Raw genomic sequence first — 23,097 nt, 5'->3', positions numbered from 1 at the left:
CAACTTTCCCACCCCAGGTCACAGATTATGTCGGCTTTGCATTTATCAGGTCATGCAGCTTCTGTTAGCACTGGTATCTTTTGGGATGTTGGATTGTCCAATGGTTTTTGTCAAATAGGGTTGAATGTCCTTTCAGAAAATTAAAAAGGCCTTCACATAGAGTACACAATCAATACACTGAAAAGGACGAGTGCGTTTTACAATGTTATAAAGAGCCCAATTATTTTAAACTCTGCCCTAAGCCTTCTAGTGTGTTCTGTCGAGTCTAGTTTCTACATTGTGATTGGCTAAAATAGACTCTAACCCCAAAATATCCAAGGCCACTCAAATTCACAAGGTTTGTATTGGTTAGTATAAAAGAAATCACTCTGAATCATGAGTAACAATTACCGCGAGGGTTTAGGAGAGATCGCCTATTGTCTTCGGACAGTCCATTCTTATCTTGAAAAGTCCACATGACAATAAGTAAGAAAGAAGCAGGACATAGGGAAAAAAAATGTAACAAGACCTCTTCGGTGACCTTTCTTGTAGAAAAATCGATTCAAGTTGTCCACAGCTGTTTGGAAGTTGAGTTTGGCTTTTGTGCTGCATTTCTAAGACGTAAGTCAGCTATTCTTTGTCGCTTTCTGTTTTGCTTTTTTAATGTTTTTTTTTTTTTTTTTTTTATCAGTAAACACGATGGAAGGTATTGAAGAGCAGCATACTAAGAGATCAATTGTCATAATTTGCTAGCAGCATTTCATTTAGCCGACAACAGATGATTGATTCAATAGTCATTGCAGGTGTACTTCGGTATCTGTAATGGACTGTAAGTAATTTATTACGATTCCACAAACTATGGCTCCTGGGTCTCTAGGATGTTATTTAGTAATTACTTGGAGTATTGATGTCTTGCAAGGGAAGTAATACCAAGCAAACTATGTATATACATGCTTTCATTAAGTACGTTTGTCCTTTTTGATGGCTGCAGGGAAAGCAGAAATTACAGCGCCTTTCATCTTTTTCACCGTCCTTTTCAGATTTTAAATGACTTTTGGAAGGGAAAGAAACAGAGCAATTGTCAAAGAAAACTATAAAAAAAATCCCAGAATCCTCCTGGAGACCCAGAGTTGACATCAGTCTTAAGTTGATGTCAAACGGGAAAGCAATTGATGTTTCTTTTTGGCGTAGGTTCAGATTAATTTTGGATTTGTGATTATATTTTTGGTGTATTAAATTCTAAATGTACAGTAATATTATTTTCGGATACAAACTGTAGTTACTAAAAAAAATTCTAAATATATTTATCGAGAGAATAAAGGCAGTGGTCGTGGGACTTTGAATGAGGTCAGTCACTGTACTAAATAACAAGAAAATATGAAATCACAGAATAATAAATAATATATTGGATATTTCATGATTGGCACAATAGTATAAAATACAGATAAAAATGATAAATATAGACATAAACAGATGGAGAAGAAGACATAGAGTAAATTAATTCATATAAATACATAGCAAAGTAATAAATAACCATATCATAAATATTGTATATCATAAACGTTTCGTCAGTCTCCTAATAGTAAATCTTCTATTCATAAGATCTACGCGTTTCGTGGCTCATGGTCCACTCGTCAGGAGCTATTTAAAATCTATATCTGTAAATATAGGCTAGTATTAGAATACAAAATACTCATATTTTACCCCTGTACAAATCATTAGTAAGACCTCATCTGGAATATGCAGTTCAGTTTTGGGCACCGGTTCTTAAAAAAGATATCAGGGAACTGGAGAAAGTGCAGAGAAGGGCAACCAAACTGATAAGAGGCATGGAGGAGCTCAGCCATGAGAAAAGATTAGAGGAACTGAATATATTCTCTCTTGAGAAGTGGAGATTAAGGGGGGATATAATCAACATGTATAAATACATAAGGGGTCCATATAGTGAACTTGATGTTGAGTTGTTCACTTTAAGGTCAACACAGAGGACAAGGGGGCACTCTTTACATCTAGAGGAAAACAGATTTCATCTCCAAATATGGAAGAATTTCTTCACCGTAAGAGCTGTGAAAATGTGGAAAAGACCCCTCCAGAGGTGGTTCTGGCCAGCTCACTAGATTGCTTTAAAAAAGGTCTGGATACTTTCCTGGGTGTATTTAATATACAGTAAGTGGGTACTTAGGTAAAGTTGATCCAGGGAATATCCGATTGCCTCTCGGGGGATCAGAAAGGAATTTTTTTCCCCTGCTGTAGCAAATTGGATCATGCTTTGCTGGGTTTTTTCACCTCCCTCTGGATCAACTGCGGGTATAGGATTGTGTATATGGGATTATGGTTGGGTTTTTTTCAATACTGTTTTTTTTTTTTTGGTTGAACCAGATGGACTTGTGTCTTTTTTCAACCTGACTAACTATGTAACTATATAAACAAAATTAATATAACAAACTGCTCCAGGTAAATATGGATGTAAATAACTATCAGCTACTTACAAATGGTATGAAATGTCCCAATGACTATGGGAGGAGATGAGACCACCCCAAGAGCAATTGTCTAACCCGGGGCTGAGGCAGGTAAGAGCCAAGGTCACCACAAAGGGGGGGGGGGATGGAAGTGTGGTCGCTCCAAGGAGGGGGAAATATCAGACGCCAAAAGAGTATCCAGAAGTAGTAAGCACACATCATGGCCAAATAATCTAAGAATAAATGAATATACTGTATATAATATAAATACCCACTCAGGTAGAAAAATATATAGTGATGTGTGCTAAAAATCAAGGAGTCATCCAAAATATGGAAGAAAAGTGAATATAAATACAGTGGGGGTCAAAATTTTGGGCACCCCAGGTAAAAATTTGTATTAATGTGCATAAAGAAGCCAAGGGTCAAAATTTTGGGCACCCCAGGCAAAAAATTTGTATTAATGTGCATAAAGAAGCCAAGGAAAGATGGAAACATCTCCAAAAGTCATCAAATTACAGATTAGACATTCTTAGTTAGATTAAGTTAGATTTTATTTCCATCATTTACACTTTCAAAATAACAGTAACAAAAAAATGGCATCTGCAAAAGTTTGGGCACCCTGCAGAGTTAATATCTTGTACTGCCTCCGTTGGCAAGTATCACAGCTTGTAAACGCTTTTTGTAGCCAGCCAAGAGTCTTTCAATTCTTGTTTGAGGTATCTTTGCCCACTCTTCCTTACAAAAGTCTTCCAGTTCTTTGAGATTTCTGGGCTGTCTGTCACGCACTGCTCTTTTAAGGTCTATCCATCGATTTTCAATTATGTTGAGGTCAGGAGATTGTGAAGGCCATGACAAAACCTTCAGTTTAGGGCTCTTGATGTAATCCCCCATGGATTTTGAGGTGTGTTTAGGATCATTATCCATTTGTGGAAACCATCCTCTCTTTAACTTCAGCTTTTTCACAGATGGCATCAAGTTACCATCCAAAATTTGCTGAAATTTTATTGAATCCATTTTTCCTTCTACTCATGAGATGTTCCCTGTGCCATTGGCTGCAATAAAACCCCAAAGCATGATTGATCCACTCCTATGCTTAACAGTTGGACAGAGGTTCTTTTCGTTAAATTCTGTGCCCCTTCTTCTCCAAACGTACCTTTGCTCATTCCGGCCAAAAAGTTCAATTTTAACCTCATCGGTCCACAGAACTTGTTTCCAAAATGCATCAGGTTTGTCTATATGTTCATTTGCAAAGTTCAAATGCTGATTTTTGTGGTGAGGACGTAGAAGAGGTTTTCTTCTGATGACTTTTCCATGAAGACCATATTTGTACAAGTATCTCTTTATAGTGGAATAGTGTACCACAACTCCAGTGTCTGCCAGATCTTTCTGGAGGGATCGTGCAGTCAAACGTGGGTTTTGAATTGTTTTTCTCACAATCCTGCGAGCTGTTCTGTCTGATATTTTTCTTGGTCTTCCAGATCTTGCTTTAACTTCCACTGTTCCTGATGACTGCCATTTCTTAATTGCATTCCGAGCAGAGGATATTGACATCTGAAAATGCTTTGCTATCTTCTTATAGCCTTCTCCAGCTTTGTGAGTGTCAACTATTTTCAGTTTCAGTTTTCTAGACTGCTTAGAAGATCCCATGGTGCTGATTGTTGGGGCAAGGTCAGATGAGTCTGGGCATTTAAAACCTTTGAGGTTGACATCACCTGGTCTTCCCAGACTATGATTGAGAACAATCCATGACACTGGCAGGTCTCAGCCTTGTAAAGGGGGCAGTGCATGCTATAAATTCTGCAGGGTGTCCAAACTTTTGCAAATGCCATTTTTTGTTTTCTGTAATTGTGAAAGTGTCAATGATGGAAATAAAATCTAACTTTTGTTGGCATATTATAAGAATGTCTAATCTGTAATTTGATGCCTTTTGGAGATTTCTCCATCTTTCCTTGACTTCTTTATGCACATTAATACAAATTTTTACCTGGGGTGCCCAAACTTTCGATCCCCACTGTATATATGGACACCCAAAGTGGGCTAGCAGAGAGTAGAATAAATGAGGGGTGCCGAAGTAAAAGTGAAAATAGAGCAAGAAATATTTATGAGTTCTCTTTTTACAGCAAAGAGTAGGAAGTCAAAGGTTGACTCTTGGGGCTAGTGTGTATCTAATGCCACTCAATGTCAGCTCCTTGGTTAAAATTCCAATTTTTACCATTCATTCATTTTTGGGTAATATATGCAAAACATATCAGTGTTTGAGAAGGAATTCCAGGTATGGATATTTTATACATAGTTACTAGGGATGGGCGAACAGTCGGCCCAAGCATGACTTCCGGCCAAACATTTGCCTGTTCGGTCATTTGCCAAACACCCGAATTTGCAGGGTGTTTGCCCCAAAAAACACCCTGCAATGCTGCGCCCTGATTGGGCGAAGCTTTGCCCAATCAGGGCACAGTATAAACTGGTTGTTAAGGAGCGGGGCCGGGAAGCCAGCCGCCGTGGCCTTAACAACCGATGAGTCATCAGCTGTCAATGGATTTCCCCACTGACAGCTGAAAAGAAAAGTACTGAAAAAAAAATTCCTAAAATATTGTGTCTAGGGGGTCTCCTTAATGTGCCTGTAAAGTAGCGCATCTGTAGCATGTATAGATCTTGCTACAGCAAAAATGACATTTCTAAAGAAAAAAAAAAAAAGGAGTCAAGTTACATTTAAAATGACTCGCAGTTACAATTACCGACACCCAGCTAATAAAAAATTAAAGAAAAAATGGCCTAGGATCCCCCCCAGTCCATACCAGGCCCTTCGGGCTTGGTATGGGTTTTAAGGGGAATCCCATGCCAAAATTTGAATAAAAAGCGGCCCGGGGGCCTCCCCAAAATCCATACCAGACCCTTATTAGGGCACGCAGCCTGGCAGGGCAGGAAAGGGGGAGGCCATGGGTGAACCATACCAGGCCACAAGCCCTCAACATAAGGGGGTGCTCTGGGGCAGGGGGGGGCACTGGTTGTTGGGGTCTGCGGGTGGGGGACTTATGGAAATCTGAAATCCCCCTTTAACAAAGGGGCCCCCGGATCCTGCCCCCCCATGTGAATGGGTATCAGGTACATCCTACCCCTACCCATTCACCAAAAAAGTGTACGAAAAAATAAAAGAAATACAAACGAGACAAGTCCTTTATTCAGAAATAAAAATAAAAAAAATAGTGTCCCCTGATGGGAATTCATCGTCAATCACGCCGCCTACTGCACCCACCGCACCTGCTGACCCAAAAAAAGAAAAAAAAACTCCGCTCTCGTTGAATGCTTCCCGCGGTCTGCCTATTCACGGTTTGACAGTTCTTATATAAAGAATGGGTGGGGCCACACTAGTGACGTCACCAAGTGGACCTTCGTGATATCATGGACTGGTGAATGTTGGGTCGGTGATGCCAGGTGATGTCATCGGTGATATCACCTATCTGCCTTGCCCCTCGTGACGTCACCGGTGTGGCCCCACCCATTCCCTATTTAAGAACTGTCAAACTGCGAATAGGCAGACTGCAGGAAGTGTTCAACAAGAGCAATGTTTTTTTTTTTCCTTTTTCAGGTCAGCGGGTGCGGCATGCGGCATGATTGACGATGGATTTATTTTAGGGGACACAATTTTTTTTATGTTTATTTTTGAATAAACTGTCTCATTTGTTTATTTTTTTTGTACACTTTTTTGGTGAATTGGTAACGGTAAAATGTACCCGATACCCAATCACATAGGAGGGGGGCTGGGATCTGGGGGCTCCCTTGTCAAAGGGGGCTTCCAGATTCCGATAAGTGCCCCACCCGCAGACCCTGACAACCACAGCCCAGGGTTGTTGGGAAGAGGCCCCTGTCCACATCAACATCGGAAACAAGGTGCTCTGCCCCAGAGCACCCCCCCATATGGAGGGCATGTGGCCTGGTATGGTTCAGGAGGAGGGGGCGCTCACTCATCCCCTCTCCTTTTCTGACCTGCCAGGCTGCGTGCCCGAATAAGAGACTGGTATGGATTTTGGAGGGACCCCATGCCGTTTTTTTCTTTAATTTTTTAATAGGCGGGAGCCTGCAATTGTAACAGTCATTTTAAATGTGATTTGATTTTCTTTTTTCTTTAGAAATGTCATTTTTGCTTGACATGCTACAGATGTGCCATTTTACAGGTACATTAAGGGGACCCCCAGGCACTATATTTAAAGGAATTTTTCATTTTTTTGTTGCACTTTAAGGATCATTAAAATCACTGCTCCTGAAAAAAAATGACTGTTTTTACTTTTTTTTATTGATCCGTGTCCCCCAGGGCAGTACCCAGACCCCCATACCACTTTTATGGCCAATTACTTGCATATAAGCCTTCAGAATGAGAACTTTTGATTTTTTCCTGTTCAGCTCCCATAGACCTCAATGGGGTACACCTTTCAGGTTAGAACATCTCCCCTGTTCGGGAGTTCTGCTGCGAACCGAATAGGGGGTTGTTCGGCCCATTCCTAATAGTTATATTAGTCCAGCTTCGACCAATGTAATTTTGTATATACCATACCTGGCCAAGGCCCCTGAAAGCTGCAAACCACTGAAGTAGACACCACTACTTCAGTGATCTCTATTGGCCTTCAGGTACCTTGCCGAGTGGCTGATCTGCTTCTTTCTGAACACAAGAGGTTAGCTGCTTGGCATTCTCTGATTGGACGTGGTATAGAGCATGACATCATCGCCCCCCACATCATCTCATCACTCACTAACCATCCCCTACATTAACGCGTAACCATCTTCTAAAATGTAACCTTAAATCTATGTTGTGCCTATACGGACCATAACCCTTTGCTTCTCCACTATTGTGCTCAGCCACAAGGATGAAAAAAAAGCACCTGGTACTTTTTTTCCTCTGCCTGTAATGGGAGAAGCAGTATGGACCATACCTAAATGAGAAGGCCAGGGGAACCTGACAGAATCCATATACTTGTATTTGGGAGACATCCCAAAAGAGGGGGTCTTTGTGCACCTGCTCTATGTTTGGATACTCAACCAGAGCACCTAGTATAGGGGTCTGTTACCAAAATGTGTGTATACATGGTCTGCAACATAGTACCTTTCTCAAAAGAAATGGGAAATTCTATCCTAGTCTCCTTTCTGCTAGTCTCAAGATGGTTCTCCACTGAGTGATGCTTCAAATTGCCCTTCACATAGAGCCAGGCCAAATTCCAAAACTTTAAAGGGATTCTCTCTAGATTATTCAAATGCAGACCCTCCCTCATAACAGGGCCTGGGCAATCCCTCAAGGCCAGTGGCTGGCTAACGGCAGATTCAACAACCCTCCTCTCCAGGCCTTTCCTAGGAAGAGACTTAATTTCCTCCGCTGTCACTTGCCACTGCCGAAGCATTTTCAGGCATGGGGCAACGTAAGCCAGGAGCTTACCATGTCGGACCCTCAGACTTTTCACTGGCCTACCATTCTTTCAGCTTCGCAGAAAAGGCCTAAACCAGGACTGAAAAATACAAACCCACCCAGGTGGTTCCTCTGATAGCATGTTACCAAAATTTTGCTTAAAAAATATCAAAGAAAAGAATACCACCGGGTTCACCATACCTAGACCAGCTCTGAAGAAGGGAGCTTGACTCCCGAAACGCGTTAGTGATTGTATCTTTAAGGACATGTTCCAGTTCATGTGTGACGGGAATTTGTAACATGATTGTATTTCTTCATGTCTGTGAGTATGAATTTGGCATTTTATTAAAAATTTTATACAGTGACCACGGGTAATGCACTAGGTGTTTGTGCCTCCTTTTCCCTTTTTTTTTTTTTTAGGCCACCCATCGTCCTGGGAAGGTAGGTTACAGACCACTTAATGAGGTTCAGTTTGTTCGCCCCATAACAGCTGAAACAGCTGTAGATCTTTGCATAGAAAGACACTGGCAAAGCTGACATGTAGAAATACTATAATCAGGTAAGTTTTAATCAGGTCAATTCTTTCCCCGTAAGAGTTTCCATTCCTTCCAGCTGGCAACCTTGGCACCGGAATCTTGTAGAGTGATTTCCCAATTTGCAAGGCCATAATTGCCAGGACCAAATTCGATGCCTAAAACTTTAATTTCCTAACGGGGCTCTTGGAAGCCATCACCTTCTTCTCCCATCCAAAAAACTTCACTCTTATCCTGATTGATCTTTGTACCAGTCGCCTCAGCATACTGCTCCATCACAGAGACCATCTCCTCCACCTCATCTGTCCCAGAGATGAAAACAGACACGTCATCAGCATATTTGCAATTCTGGTAAGGGTTGGGCGATATTTCCCATAATCCCTTTCCAGAACCAAAGAGGCAAGACTGTCACATTGAAACTCCCTGAGCAAAAGTTTAACCTCAGAGATCATCCCCGGATCTCCATTATTTAAGACAAGCCTATCAAGCTTCCTCCGCAGACACTGGTAGGTGACATACTTATCAAGCTGTTTATTTCTTCCTATGGCATTGAAAAACCCAACGATCCATTGTTTTGTAAGCTCTCACCACTCTGACTTACTGCTGCAAAAGTCCATGATCGATACCTGTGCCTGAAAAAACCCTTAAAGGATTGACTCACCTTCTTATCATCCAGGAGTGCCAAATTCAGCTTCCAGGTACCACTCCCCTTAAGTGGTGTATCGGGGGTATTCAGAGTAACAGACAGAATACAGTGATCGTAAAACTCCACCGCCTGACACACTGGTGCAGAGAAGGCAGAGTTCCCCTTTAAAAAAATATATATTTTCTACTCTGACTACTTCCTCGCTGAAAAGTGAATACTGTGTGGTCTGGGCAGCAGTGAATGTGCACATCAACCAGACCTGGTAAAAAAAGGCGTCACAGTCCAGTTTGGTTCCGGTACCTTTCCTGTCCTTAATCCTAGTGACGGTGTTGAAATCACCACCGAACACAACTTGCTGGACTGTAAAAAGAAAAGGCTTGATCTTCATGAAGAGGCATTTCCTGTCACACTTTGCCTGGGGCCCATAGATGTTAATCAGGCGCAGGTCCTTCCCCCCCCCCCCCCATGGAGACATCCAAGACCATGTATCTCCCCATTTCTACCTCAATAATCCGCTGACAGGTTATCATGCTAGAAAATCGTAACGTAACTCCAGTATAAGGCTCCACAAGAGACCAAAAGGAGGGGCCGTGCCTCCACTCCTTCACCAGATGAATATCAGCCAAACTAGACAACCGGATCTCTTGCAAAAAGAAAATATCAGCATCAAACCTGCTGAGCAAAAGTAAGGCCATGTTACGAGCACTTACTGATTTTATGCTGGCGACATTAATGGTCGCCACTTTCAGTGGAGTGGAAACCGCCATCAGGATGATTGAGGTACACGTTTATTAGCCTGCTTACCCCCCTCCCTATTTGGAGACCCTACACGCTTTAATGCTCCTTGTGATTCCTCCTCAATAGAAATCACTGACTCATCAACAGAAGAACTTCCACCCTCTACCTCAGAAAACACCTCAAAAGCATTTGCCACCTCCACCCTCCCAGGTTTAGGGGTACTGACATCCTTCCTCCTTCTCCGCCCCTTACCCTTTTTCCTTTAAGCCTCCAACCATTCCATATCCTCATTCAATAATCCGGACAGCAGAACCCCCACCCCCGCCACCCAGGACATCCTCAGTCAAACCCCCTTATTAACCCCACTCCCCACATAATTTAGCCCAACGTCTACATCATTCACCCCAACTTTCACATCATTCACCTTGCATTCTGCACCAGCCACTCCCATCCTGTCCCCCCCCCCCCCCCACTATCATCCAATCCATCACCCACTTCTGGAAAGCTGGTAAGAACTCCCCTTGCATAGGGACAAGCTCAGGATCCATTGCAGCTTGAGCACATGGTCTCAGAGCCTCTGCAGAGCCTCCACCTTTGTCCACCCCCACCCGCTGCATGGTGATGGGGAAGAAGCCTGTGGGAGAGCTCCCAGGCTTGATGTCTCCTCCAGCTGAGACCAAAGCAGAGTGAGCCAGCAGCACCTTGCAGAACAGCACCACCTGGTGGAGAGTGTAAGCTCCTCTGGTACAGAGACTGGCTCAGTGTTCTCTGTACAGTACTGCAATATACGCCCCCTAGTGCCTGCTAATACCATCTAATATACCTTTCTCTGAACTGGTATCTCAAAAGTCCAAGCTATTATATCTAAATTTGCAATAGCTAATGGAGATGTGGCTACCTTTATTTGGTTATTAAAGGATTTAACTCTGTATATTCTGTTTACTTTTCCTTCTATATGACAGTGAAGTAAATTTTTCCAATGGGCCACTAACCGCAAAAAAAGAGACCTTTCACTTTTTCATTTTAACCAGACCATTAATTTCAACAAAATCTTCCCATATGCAAGTAAGTATGTAAAATACTTGATTTTTCTATGCCGTTCCCTGCAACTTTGAAGGTTGGTAACAGGGTCTCTTTAAAATCTCTGCTAGGAGAGGGGGATGACCCTCTTCTGAGTCATTCAGCTCTTTGTTTAGCTCAACAGCTATTGAATAGCCTGCAGAAAGCTTCCACTGAAGGTGGTACTTGTAGGATGCAAGTGGCAAATATAAAATAGTTATATGTACAGTATTATAAATAGTACTTGAGGTATAAAAAGTATTATTATAACACTGTACAATCACTTTATTGTTGAATACAAAAAAACATTTTTTTAATATAAAATACAAGGTGACTTAGCCTTATTTTTGTTCACTTACTGGTATTCTAAAACAGATTTTAATTCTTTTTTTACTGATTTATCAATTTCTATCACCAATGTAGATCAAACTGAGTAAAAATAAACTACAAGAAATAAAAAATCAATTGTTCCTCTGGAACAACAGGTGGACAATCGGCGTTCTGGTGCAGCATACCTCGAGGGTATACTTTATCGCCTGCTTATAGTGATTCAGTGTTTCTTAATGTACTTTTTATGCTGCGTCTTGAAGAATGGGCCACTTATTTCAAGGATTTATATATATTTTTTTTCTTCAATTTTATCTCTGTAAACCAAAATGCTTTGTGTAGATAAGTATAATCCCCTTTTGCCTTTTTTTTTCCCCTCCAGAAATGAAGCAGACAATTCAGCCTGGATATCTCAGGGATGGATTCATAATTACGGCGGTGAGGAAACTGACAAAATACGTCTCGAGCTTTTATCTGAGAAGATCGCAGAGTATTGTAATCTAGAGAATGAGAATGCTGCATTTAGCTTGTTCATAGACTTATTCCGAGTTCAGGTTTCAATTTTTACACATTGATATCCCTTTTCACTAGCTGATTTTTATATCTTTCTTGTAGTCGTATTCCTATTTTGTTTAGGATTCTTTTTCTTGGTTTTTATGTTAAAGTATTTTTTTTTTTTAAAAGATAATGTTTACTAATTTGTGTTTTCATTTGAACACACTATTATTTTCTCAAGGATACATTTATTTTATTCAGTTTATAGGCTAAACTCATAAAAGCTTCAAAATCATATTTAGCATTCTCTTTATAAGTCCACCACTGCCAGCATGCTGGCTGGCAACCTGTGTACAACTGGCTAAAATATTCTCTTCTTTTCTAGGAGACATTTGCCCTCTGAATCATACCAGCTATAGAAGAAGCATATCGCCCACAGCAGGTCCTGTTCTGCTTTAAATTATAAACATAAATGTATTACGTTATAATACAATATAATATAAAATCGAATTTTATTTAATCTAATAATAATATATTATAAATAAAAATAATATTATTAATCCATTCCAGTACTTACATTTCTATTCTAATATTCCAATAATAATATTATAATATGATATAAAATAAAATATAATAATAATAATATATTCCATTATAATATGATATAAAATATAATATAATAATAATAATAATAATAATAATAATAATAATAATAATCATAATAATAATAATAATAATAATAATAACAATATATTTTTAATTAACAACAATAATAATAATAATACTGTACTCCCTCCGGAATATTTTACAGGATTACTGTCCTTACGGCATTCTTTCCAATATCCTAACTGCTGGCAGGATTTCTATGTCCCTTTAGTGCAACTGGTGAAGTCCGAACTGTTTGCAGGAGCTCTATGTCCCCTTTCAGAAAATACCAGCCCACCTGGCTGCCTTAAAATGATTGTAAAGTCTTATTTTTTTTTATAAAAAGAACAAACATGTTCTACTTACCTGCGCTGTGCAGTGGTTTTGCACAGAGCAGCCCAGGTCCTCTTGTTCTTGGGTCCCTGACTGGAGCTCCTGGCCCTTCCCTCCTGTTGAGTGTCCCCACAGCAAGCAGCTTGCTATGGGGACACATGAGCCGAGCGGCAGCTTTGTGTATTTATTCATACAAGACGTTGTGGTTCAGCCCCACCCCCTCTCTCTCCTCATTGGCTGACTGACTTTGCTTGGCAGCAGCAGGAGCCAATGAATGCATTAAGATAAAAAAAAAAAAAACATCTGACCCAAAAAGTTCCCCAGAGCAAGGGTTTTAGGTAAGCTGTGACACTTTCCCTTTAAAGGCTGGCTGGATATTGCATCAGGCTTCCATTTCCTGTGTTGGCCCTGGAATTGATAGGTAGAGGTACTCACACTGTTCCCTTTGGCTTCTGCTACCTTGGCTGTTCAGGCCTCCTGCTGTACAGATCTTCCCATGCTGGACAGGGTGTCTCCTGGATGAGACTGAAGGGTGGTAAAGATCCCTCTCTTCAGCTTCCTCTCCTTCTTTCCTCAGCTCCACCCTGGAAGCAGAGCCCCCTAGCTCTGGGGGTCCCCTCACAGGCCTCATGACAATAGCCTGAACACTCCATCCTCCAACCAGCAACAACCACCCATGCTCTTTAGTAATTAAGGACCATCTCCCCACCTTCTGGGCTGTCCTTGCCCAGGGGTTGGCAGAGATCCCTTGAATATTCAGGCTTCTATTTCCATGCCCCCTCCCACTAAGATCTGGAACTTTCCAGAAGCTTCCAAAAGCCAGGGAGAGGTACTAGAAGCCCAGCCTGCAGAGCTTGCCAGCTGACCTACATCTGAACCCACCCACAGCAATTACCCAGACTGACTTAATGTGTTACTAAACCCAGGACTCTGCATTTACTATATCTGCCTGCCACTATATCACAGTACACAGAACATGGAAATGCAATCATTTTAGTAATTATAATCTGCTAAATACCTTTTCTCATCAGCAGTATATAGCAGTCTTTTGACTTCTATCAGTGATTAGTTTGTACGAGTAGATTTCATTCTCATCTGACTGTCCTATGAGGCTGTAGGACCCCTGACCCTCTGTGTGGACAATGCTGATTGGCCCTATGCTGATCACATGCTCCCTCCAAGAAAAAAAAAACAACTCTCTAGCCATACACACTAAACTAAGCATGTGCAGAGTGCACCCAAAGCTCTGTACTATCAGGAGTAGGACTGGGGACAGTGGAAGAAGGGAAGGATCAGAGAAGACATGATTAAACAGCCTTTTTACACAATGCAGAGGATTAACCCCTTAGGTTCCACAGTGAGTATAACAAGCTTCAATTTTGTTATGTTGAAACCTGATACTACAGTTGTTTTTCTTTTTTTTTTTTTTCTCTTTAATCTACACTCAGTGCCCCATAATGACAAAGTAAAAATTGAATTTTAGAAATGTTTGCAATTGTATGAAAATTGAAAAATTTAAATATCACATCGGCTTAAGTATTCAGACCCTTTGCAAGAATGCTTGACATTTAGCTCAGGTGCCTCCCATGTTTTTTGATCGTTGCTGAGATGTTTCTTCACCACGATTGGAATTCAACTGTGGTAAATTAAATTGATTGGACATGATTTGAAAAGGCACACACCTCTCTATTAAAGGCCTCACAGCTGCATACTGTATCAGAGCAAAATCCATGAGGTCATAGGAACTGCCTGCAGAGCTTAGAGACAGGATTATTGCAAGGCACATCTGAGGAAGGCTCCAAAAAATTCTGCTGCACTGAAGGTTCCTGATAATAATAATAATAATCAATGCCATTGTTCCGATATTCTATTCCAATAATAATATGCAATTTTAATACAATAATAACAATAATATGCTATAATGGATAATAATAATATTTACATATATATATATATATATATATATATATATATATATATATATATATATATATATATATATATACTATATATATATATATATATATATATATATATATATATATATATATATATATATATATATATATACACACACACACTATTATGTAAAAAGTATTGGGACACCTGCCTTTACACGGACATGGACTTTATTGGCATCTCAGTCTTATTTCATAAGCTTCAATATTGAGGTGGCCCATCCTTTACAGCTATAACAGCTTAAACTCTTCTGGGAAGACTGTCCACAAGGTTTATAAGTGTGTCTATGGGAATGTTTTACCATTCTTCCAGAAGCGGATTTGTGAGGTCAGGCACTGATGTTGGATGAGAAGGCCTGGCTCAAAGTCTGAGCTCTAATTCATCCCAAAGGTGTTCTATCGGGTTGAGGTCAGGACTCTGTGCAGGCCAGTCAAGTTCCTCCACTCCAAACTTGCTCATCCATGTCTTGATGGACCTTGCTTTGTGCACTGGTGCGCAGTCATGTTTGAACAGTAAGGGGCCATCTCCAAACTGCTCCCACAATGTTGGGATCATGAAATTGTCCAAAATGTCTTAGTATGCTGATGCCTTAAGATTTCTCTTCAATGGAACTAAGGGGCCAAGCCCAACCCCTTAAAAACAACCCCACACCAAATCCCCTTTACACCAAATGATTTGGACCAGTGCCCAAAGCAAGGTCCATATACACACTATATTACCAAAAGTATTGGGACGCCTGCCTACACTCACATGAACTTTAATGGTATCTGAGTCTTAGACCGTAGGGTTCAAAATTGAGTTGGCCCACCCTTTGCAGCTATAACAGCTTCAACTCTTCTGGGAAGGTTGTCCACAAGGTTTAGGAATGTGTCTATGGGAATGTTTGACCATTCTTCTAGAAGCGCATTTGTAAGGCCAGGCACTGATGTTGGAGAGAAAGCCTGGCTCACAGTCTCTACTCTAATTTATCCCAAAGGTGTTCTATCTGGTTGAGGTCAGGACTCTGTGCAGGCCAGTCAAGTTCCTCCACCCCAAACTCACTCATTCATGTCTTTATGGACCTTGTAAGGAAATGGCCAACCTCTCCTTGCAAGCAAAATGACCTTTTAAGGACTTGATCAATTTGTAATGGCATTCCTTTGGTATGAAGTCAGCTAATGTAACCAGGCTTACTAGAATTAGCAACACGTCCTGTGTGCATGAGGCCTTACCACCTGTCTTGAAAAGCCCATTCATTTTATTTAATTGTCAGCTCCATCTAGTTAGTTACCATAATGCAGTATTTGCCTAAATTAGGTATTTCAAGAAAAGCTGTTTTTTTGTGGTCACTAGATGGAGCTGAGGAGCTTAGGAAATACACATATTATGCAAAATTCAAGGGGGTTGGGTGAAGGTTTGATCTAGGTCAATGCCAGGATTTTTTTTTTTTTAATTTAGTGTCAGTATGTTTTAGGTAGGATACAAAAAGCAAAATGGGCACTATTGTTTTTGGGCTTTACTACAGGTAGGAACAACAATTAACACATATGTGGTATCACTGCGATCGTCAGAAGCAGGAGAATTTAATTTGTGTAGTTCATTGATGGAAGGTTATGGTAGTAACAAGAATTATACAGCTACATTTAAAAAGAAAAAAAATGTTTTTTTACTATTTTGGCCCAGTTTTCCTTTGATAATAATAATAATAAAAAAAGAAAAAATCAAGAGATATCTGTAACGGATCAACCGACACCCCGACTGGGTACCTCCATTGACGAATGCTCCCAGTGCTTCCCGAGGGCTCCAAGTACTCCACTAGACACCATAGCCACCTCAGACCCCACGAACCGCCGCAGCTTGGTTAGGGTCTCGCCGTCTCCTACCCACCCTGGACCTATGACAAGGCTCCAGGTTCCCGTGGGTGAACCTCTCTTTCCCCAGAGAGTAAAGGAGGAACAAGCTCTTACAAGAGCTTAGTGATTATCCAAGGGAGTATGAAGAGCATAGCAATCCCTTGTAGCATATTCCCCCAACCATGAGTCGAGACTTTATGAAGGGTAAAAACAGACTGTTTATTGAACAGACACATACTCAATTTATACACACATGAGCACATCCCTCTCCTCATCAAATTACTACACACAGGTCAGGGGTGGAATGATTACATTATCATATGCAGATGAAAGTGTATACAGGAACAGAATTAATCCTGATTAACTGGCCATCTGGACAGAACAATGTGAGGTCATTAACATTTAACAATGGGACAGGCACAATCCACATTCCATTTCAATACACAAACAATAGGGAAGCCTGTCTGGCATGGAGGGACATGGAATAAACACATTTTTTAGGATTCAGACTTAATGGCAATGGTCTATAACAGTCTAGGTCTCCCAGTGTAAAGTGGGAATAAATCTTCATATTTCTATATGAAGATATTGCTGACAAATTTTACTGTCCCATCTGAAGCAATTAAAACTATTAATTATCTTTCTTTCACTTCCAGTGATGGTGAATACCGTCACAATATCCAATACCATACACTACCAAATAAAAGCCCAAATTGTCCTGAAAAAATGCAGTATAATCCACCTGGATGCACATCCATCATTATCAGCAGACCCCTTTTAAACAGTACATCATTCTCCATATGATTTGGGGTGATCAGACCTGGCCTGCGGCCCTCTGTTATCCATCTCTAGTTAAAGTCCTCAGCCTTACAGAGATCAAATACATACTAAGTAAAGCTGATTCATCTTCTGAATTTCAAGTACAGATTTATACATCTCACAATTTTTGAGAACAGTGATAGCCTTTGGAGGATTGGGTTATGCCCCCCCCCCCCCCCACGGACCTGTAGGACTAAATGTTTTCAGCACTTCACACATTGACTATACAGTACGTTCTAGAGGATCCAAGGCTCTGACGAAGGGGAGCAGCCCATAAAACGTGTTGGCTAGCATATGGGATCCTAAAAATCGAAGACAGCCCTATACAACTGTCAGATTTGTGAATATATTTTTAACTTATATCTTTTAAATGGTGTTTATTTGTAATAAAAATTATAGACTTTTATATGTGTATTATTGACTCTTAATACATCCTAGAACATACATTTAAATTCCCTTATATTTCTTTGGTTTTTGTTAAAAGTTTATGATAAGGATGGTACCTCCTGTGGGTAGATTCAATAACACACCCAACCACCACACTCCATAATTATGGATGCAGAAAGTAGTTGTGATGATTTGTACAGTTTTACTAAACACATGTCAAAGTTTAAAAATTGTGCTTAGGCATTTCAATTTGGTTTACCCTTATGCACAAAGGGATTAAAGTATTATCTTGTGATCTTTGCTCTGAAAGCCTCACGCTGCCAACAAAAAGTAACACAATGATATGCTAGCCAGGCAACTAGCATTTTCATCATGGGGTCAGTGATTGCTGAGTACATATTTCCCCCATGACTGGTTTCCTTTAATTCCTGAGATGGCTAAAGGAAAAACCTTTCCATCCTTGTCTTCCTGTCTATAAAAGGATGATAATGAATATAACCTCTAATCCTGGTCTAAAACCCCTCTGATGACTGACAACATGCTGGTCCAGGCCCTCGTACTTTTTGCTATAATATTTATAGAAGCCGTGATCCTTCTACACCAGTGGTGACCTCCAGCCGGTTTGAAGGCTTACCGCTGAGAAAAGTAATTCACTTCCAAGCAGAGAGAAGAGCATAAAACTGATTATCTTCTTAACAACTTTAATGTGTCTGTCATGTCACAAATTTGTGAAAATCCCGAGCACATCTGAACTGCCAGACTTCTTTACTTTATATCCATATTTTTTTTAAAAGATCATTTTTACAGGAGCAGTGATTTTAATTATAGCTAAGGTGAAACAATAAAATGAAAAATTCCTTTAAATATAGTGACTGGGGAGTTCCCTTAGTCTGCATGTAAAGTGGCACATCTGTACCGTGTATAGAACCTGCTGCAGCAAAACTGCCATTTATAAAGAAAAAAAAACATGGAATTTAAATTGCCAGCAATACAGAAGTGTTAAAAAAACAGCATGGGGTCCCCCCAAATTCATATCAGGCTCTTTGGGCCTCCCTCATCCCAAAGCACCTTGTCCCTATGTTGATGGGGACAAGGGCCTTTTCCCGACAACCCTGGGCTGTGGAGGTCTGCGGGCAGGGGGCTTATCGGAATCTGAAAGACCCCTTAAACGAGGGGGCACCCAGATTCCAGCCCCCCCCCCCATGTAATTGAGTACCCCTACCCATTTACCAAAAAAGTGCCATAAAAAAATAAAAACACATACACAGTTTATTGATTGCTTGAGTAAAAATGTAAAAAAATGTCCCCCATCATAGAGCTATCGTCAATCCATGACACCTGACACCTCCACCGGACCTGGAAGAAAAAGTCAGTGATGTCACATTGGGCAGTGCCACCAGAGGTGACGTTGCCAGGGACCCCACCCCTTATCTACTGAAAAATTGTCAAACAGCGGAACAGATATTTGATGGTTAGCCTTCATCGCAGGCAGAGATTTCTTTTTGGGTCCAGCGGGCATCATGATTGAGGATAGATCTACATCAGGGACAATGTTTTTTATTTTTAATAAAGGAATTGTCAAAAACTGTGTGTGTGTATTTTTATTGTTTGGTGAATGCCCCTTACCAACCAAATATGCACTGTGCCCTGAATGGGCAAAGCAAAGCAGGTGAACATCCTGCAAAATTGGGTGTTCGCTGACCGGGCGATGTTCAGGCCGAACTTATGCTTGGTCCAAACCGCTCTCCCAAAATTAGCCGAGGGTGGAAGAAATGAAGATTAAGGGGGTGGGGTGTTGGGATGCCAGGCACAGGGGGATTATGATGAGGATGGAGATAATCCTCCTCATTATGTGGAGAATGGAGATAATGACAGGGGGGTGGGGTGGTAAGAAGATGACAGTGGGGTACAGGGAGGATGAAGATGACAGGGATGGGGTGGTAGAAAGTAATGGCACTGCTGGGAAGCTGGCCGAGGCATCCCTACCAACCATCAGCTGCCAATGGGTTTTCCAGCTTACAGCTGATTAAAAAAATTGCCGGTAAACAAAATAAAGAAAAAGAGGGAATGGTTCATACCATACCATACCAGGCCCTTCGTCACGTGACGTCAGAAGGGAGAAGAGCAACTAGGTGACGTAGCCGGGTGGCCCCTTGCCTATATAGGATTGTCATAGTGCAGTGGGAGCAGACGGCGGGATGCCTCCCAGAAGGCAAGAGCATATTTTGTTTTTTTGGGTCCAGCCTGCATCCAGATTGGCGATGGATTTACATCAAGGGACACTATTTTTTTTATTTTGGAAAAACAGTTTCTTGTGGTTATTACTTTTTGACACTTTTTTGGTAAATGTGTAAGGGTACGATGGACTTGATACCCATTAACATAGGGGGAGGAAGTCGAAAACTGGGAGCCCCCTCATTAAATGGGGCTTCCAGATTCTGATAAGCCTTTGCCCACAGACCCCAACAACCACAGCTCAGGGTTGTCAGGAAGAGGCCCTTGTCCCCATCAACATGGGAACAAGGTGCTTTGGATGCCGGCAATTGTTACCTCAGTGTTTTTTCTTTTCTTTAGAAATGTCATTTTTGCTGTAGCATGTTTAATGCATGCTACAGATGTACCTCTTTACAGACACATAAGGGGACCCCCAGTTACTATATTTAAATTAGTTTTTCATTTTTATTGTTGCACTTTTTTTTTATACATGTCCTCTAGAGCAGTACCCAGGCCCTCATGCCCCTTTTTGACCAATTCTTACATATAAGTTTTCAAAATGGGCACGTTTGATTTTTCCTGTTTGGCTCCCATAGACTTCAAAGGGGTTAGAACATTTCCCCTGTTCGAGAGTTCTGCTGCAAACAAAACAGGGGAGTGTTTGGCCCATCCCTACTTATGTGGCTCATGGCCAAAGCTAAAAAAGCAATAAATAATAAGAAAATAGCTTTTAAAAAAATGAAGGAACACTATCATCAATTAAATGTTACAAAGAATATAGCAGGATATGTAAAAAGGAAATCGAGGATGCATACATTCAAATCAAACAACAGATTGCAAAAGACAGAAAGACACACCCCAACAAATTCTTCAAATATATTAATAGTAAAAAGGTCAGGTCTGAGCATGTAGGCTCTTTACAAAATAATCTGGAGTTGGTGACTAGGGAAAAGAGAAGGCAAATGTATCAAATACTTTCTTCAGCTTTGTGTATTCAAAGGAACATGGGGGAGCTCATGTCCATAATGGGGATGGTATTGACGCAGCCCCAAATAATCAATAATGGCTCGAAAGTGATATGGTCCATAAATATTTAAACATAATAAAGGTGAATAATGCTCCTGGATCAGATGGCATCCACCCATCGATCCTAAAATAATCGAGCTCTGTCATTTCAAAGCCATGGTTTCTAATTTTCAGGGACTCGTTAATAACTGGAATAGTACCACTGGATTTGCATAGTGCCAATGTGGTGCATATATTTAAAAGGGGACCAAAGTCTTTACCAAGTAACTATAGACCTGTTAATTTAACTTCTTTAATCATGAAGATACAGGAGAATTTAATAAAAGACCACATAGATCAGCCTTTTTCAACCAGTGTGCCCAGGCACCCTGGGGTGCCTTGAGGTTTCTTCAGGGGTGCCTTGGCAAAATATCTAAAAATTGCCCAAAAATTAGAAGAACTTTTACATTTTAGAATGGGGTGCCTCGAGACTGTCTTTTAATTTTTAAAGGGTGCCTGGAGAATGTCTATAATTTTTAAAGGGTGCCTCGAGATTGTCCATGTTTTTTAAAGGGTGCATTGACTGAAAAAAGGTTGAGAAACACGACATAGATGAGTTCTTGCTGGAAAAAAATATTTTAAGCAACAGGCAACATGGATTCAAGAAAGACAGAAGTTGTCAAACAAACCTGATTTATTTTTATGAAGAGGTAAGTAAAACCTTGAACAGAGGGGTGGCTGTGGACGTGGTATACTTGGATTTTGCAAAGCGTTTGACACATTTCTCCACACACGGCTAATGTGTAAGGTAAAGTCTACAGGCTTGGAAAGATCGGTTTGTAAATAAATAGAATAATTGGCTAAAAGACCAAATTCAGAGTAGTAGTTAATGATTTTCACTTTGAATGGTCTAAGGTTATCAGTGGGGTACCCCAAGTTTCATTGTTGGGACCCTTACTTTTTAACATATTTATAAATGATATAGGGTCTGGGATTAAAAGTACCATTACAGTCTTTGTAGTAGAGTAACGTCCTTACAGGATGTCTTTACCTTACAAGCCAGCCTCAATGCACAGTTTCATTGGGCAACTATGTGGCAAATGAGGTTTAATGTTTATAAATGTAAAGTTATGCACTTGGGGGCTAAGAATATGCATGCATCATGCATACTAGGGGGAGTACATAGCGGAGAAGGATCTGGGTGTTCTGGTAGATCATAAGCTTAATCATAGCATGCAATGCCAAGTTTCGGTTTCAAAACGCGAGCAAAATCTTTTCTTGTTTTAAGAGAGGTATGGACTCCAGAGAGAGAAATATCGTTTTGCACATCGCCCCTGATGGTAACCCTTTCCCAGCCAGTGTCATTATTACAGTGACAGTGTATATGTTTAGCACTGATCATTGTATTAGTGTCACTGGTTCCCAAAAAGTATCAAAAGTGACAGTTAGTGTCAGAATGTCCACTGCAATATCACAGGTCCCTCTAAAGTCACTGATCGCCACCATTACTAGTAAAAATAAATAAATAAAAATATCCCATAGTTGGTAGACACTATAACTTTTGTGTAAAGCAATCAATCTACACCTATTCTGGGTTTTTTTTTTTTTACCAAAAACATGTAGCAAATACATAATGGCCTAAATTAATGAAGAAATTTGATTTTTTAAATGTTTTTATTGCACTATGTTTTATAGCAGAAAGTAAAAAAAATAGTTTTTTTTTTTTTTTATAATTGTCAGTCTTCTTTTGTTTATAGTGAAAAAAAAAAAAAAACCCAGATGTGTTTAAATACCACCAAAAGAAAGCTCTATTTGTGGAGAAAAGAGACAAATTTTCTTTGGGTACAGCATCGCATAACCTCCCAAATGTCAGTTAAAGTAATGCAGTGCCGTATGGCAAAAAACGGTCTGGTCATGAAGGGGGGTAAATCTTCTGGAGGGCAAGTGGTTAGAAGCAGTCGTCAATACAACATTGCCCAAAGTGACAGATTACAATCTGGAATATGGAAATAGCTTTTTAGAATTCTTTTGTAAAATGAACATGTCAGTCCCTTTGACACCCCACCATAAGAAAGCCTCATCTGTCTGTACACAATGATATAACATTCATTGTATGGTGGAGTGATGGTCAATCAAACTATCAGAGCCCTGTGTAGTAAGGAATGGTGTGGTAATAGAGGAGTATTACAGGCTGGTACTGGACATATTTAAATGTAAAACATGATATCCCCCAAATGGGGGGGGGGGGTACTCCAAATAAAAATTGTAACAGAGG

The sequence above is a fragment of the Pelophylax lessonae genome (genome assembly GCF_965119305.1).
Source record: "Pelophylax lessonae genome assembly, chromosome: 10".
NCBI lineage: Eukaryota > Metazoa > Chordata > Amphibia > Anura > Ranidae > Pelophylax > Pelophylax lessonae.
Note: the sequence above shows the minus strand (reverse complement) of the source record.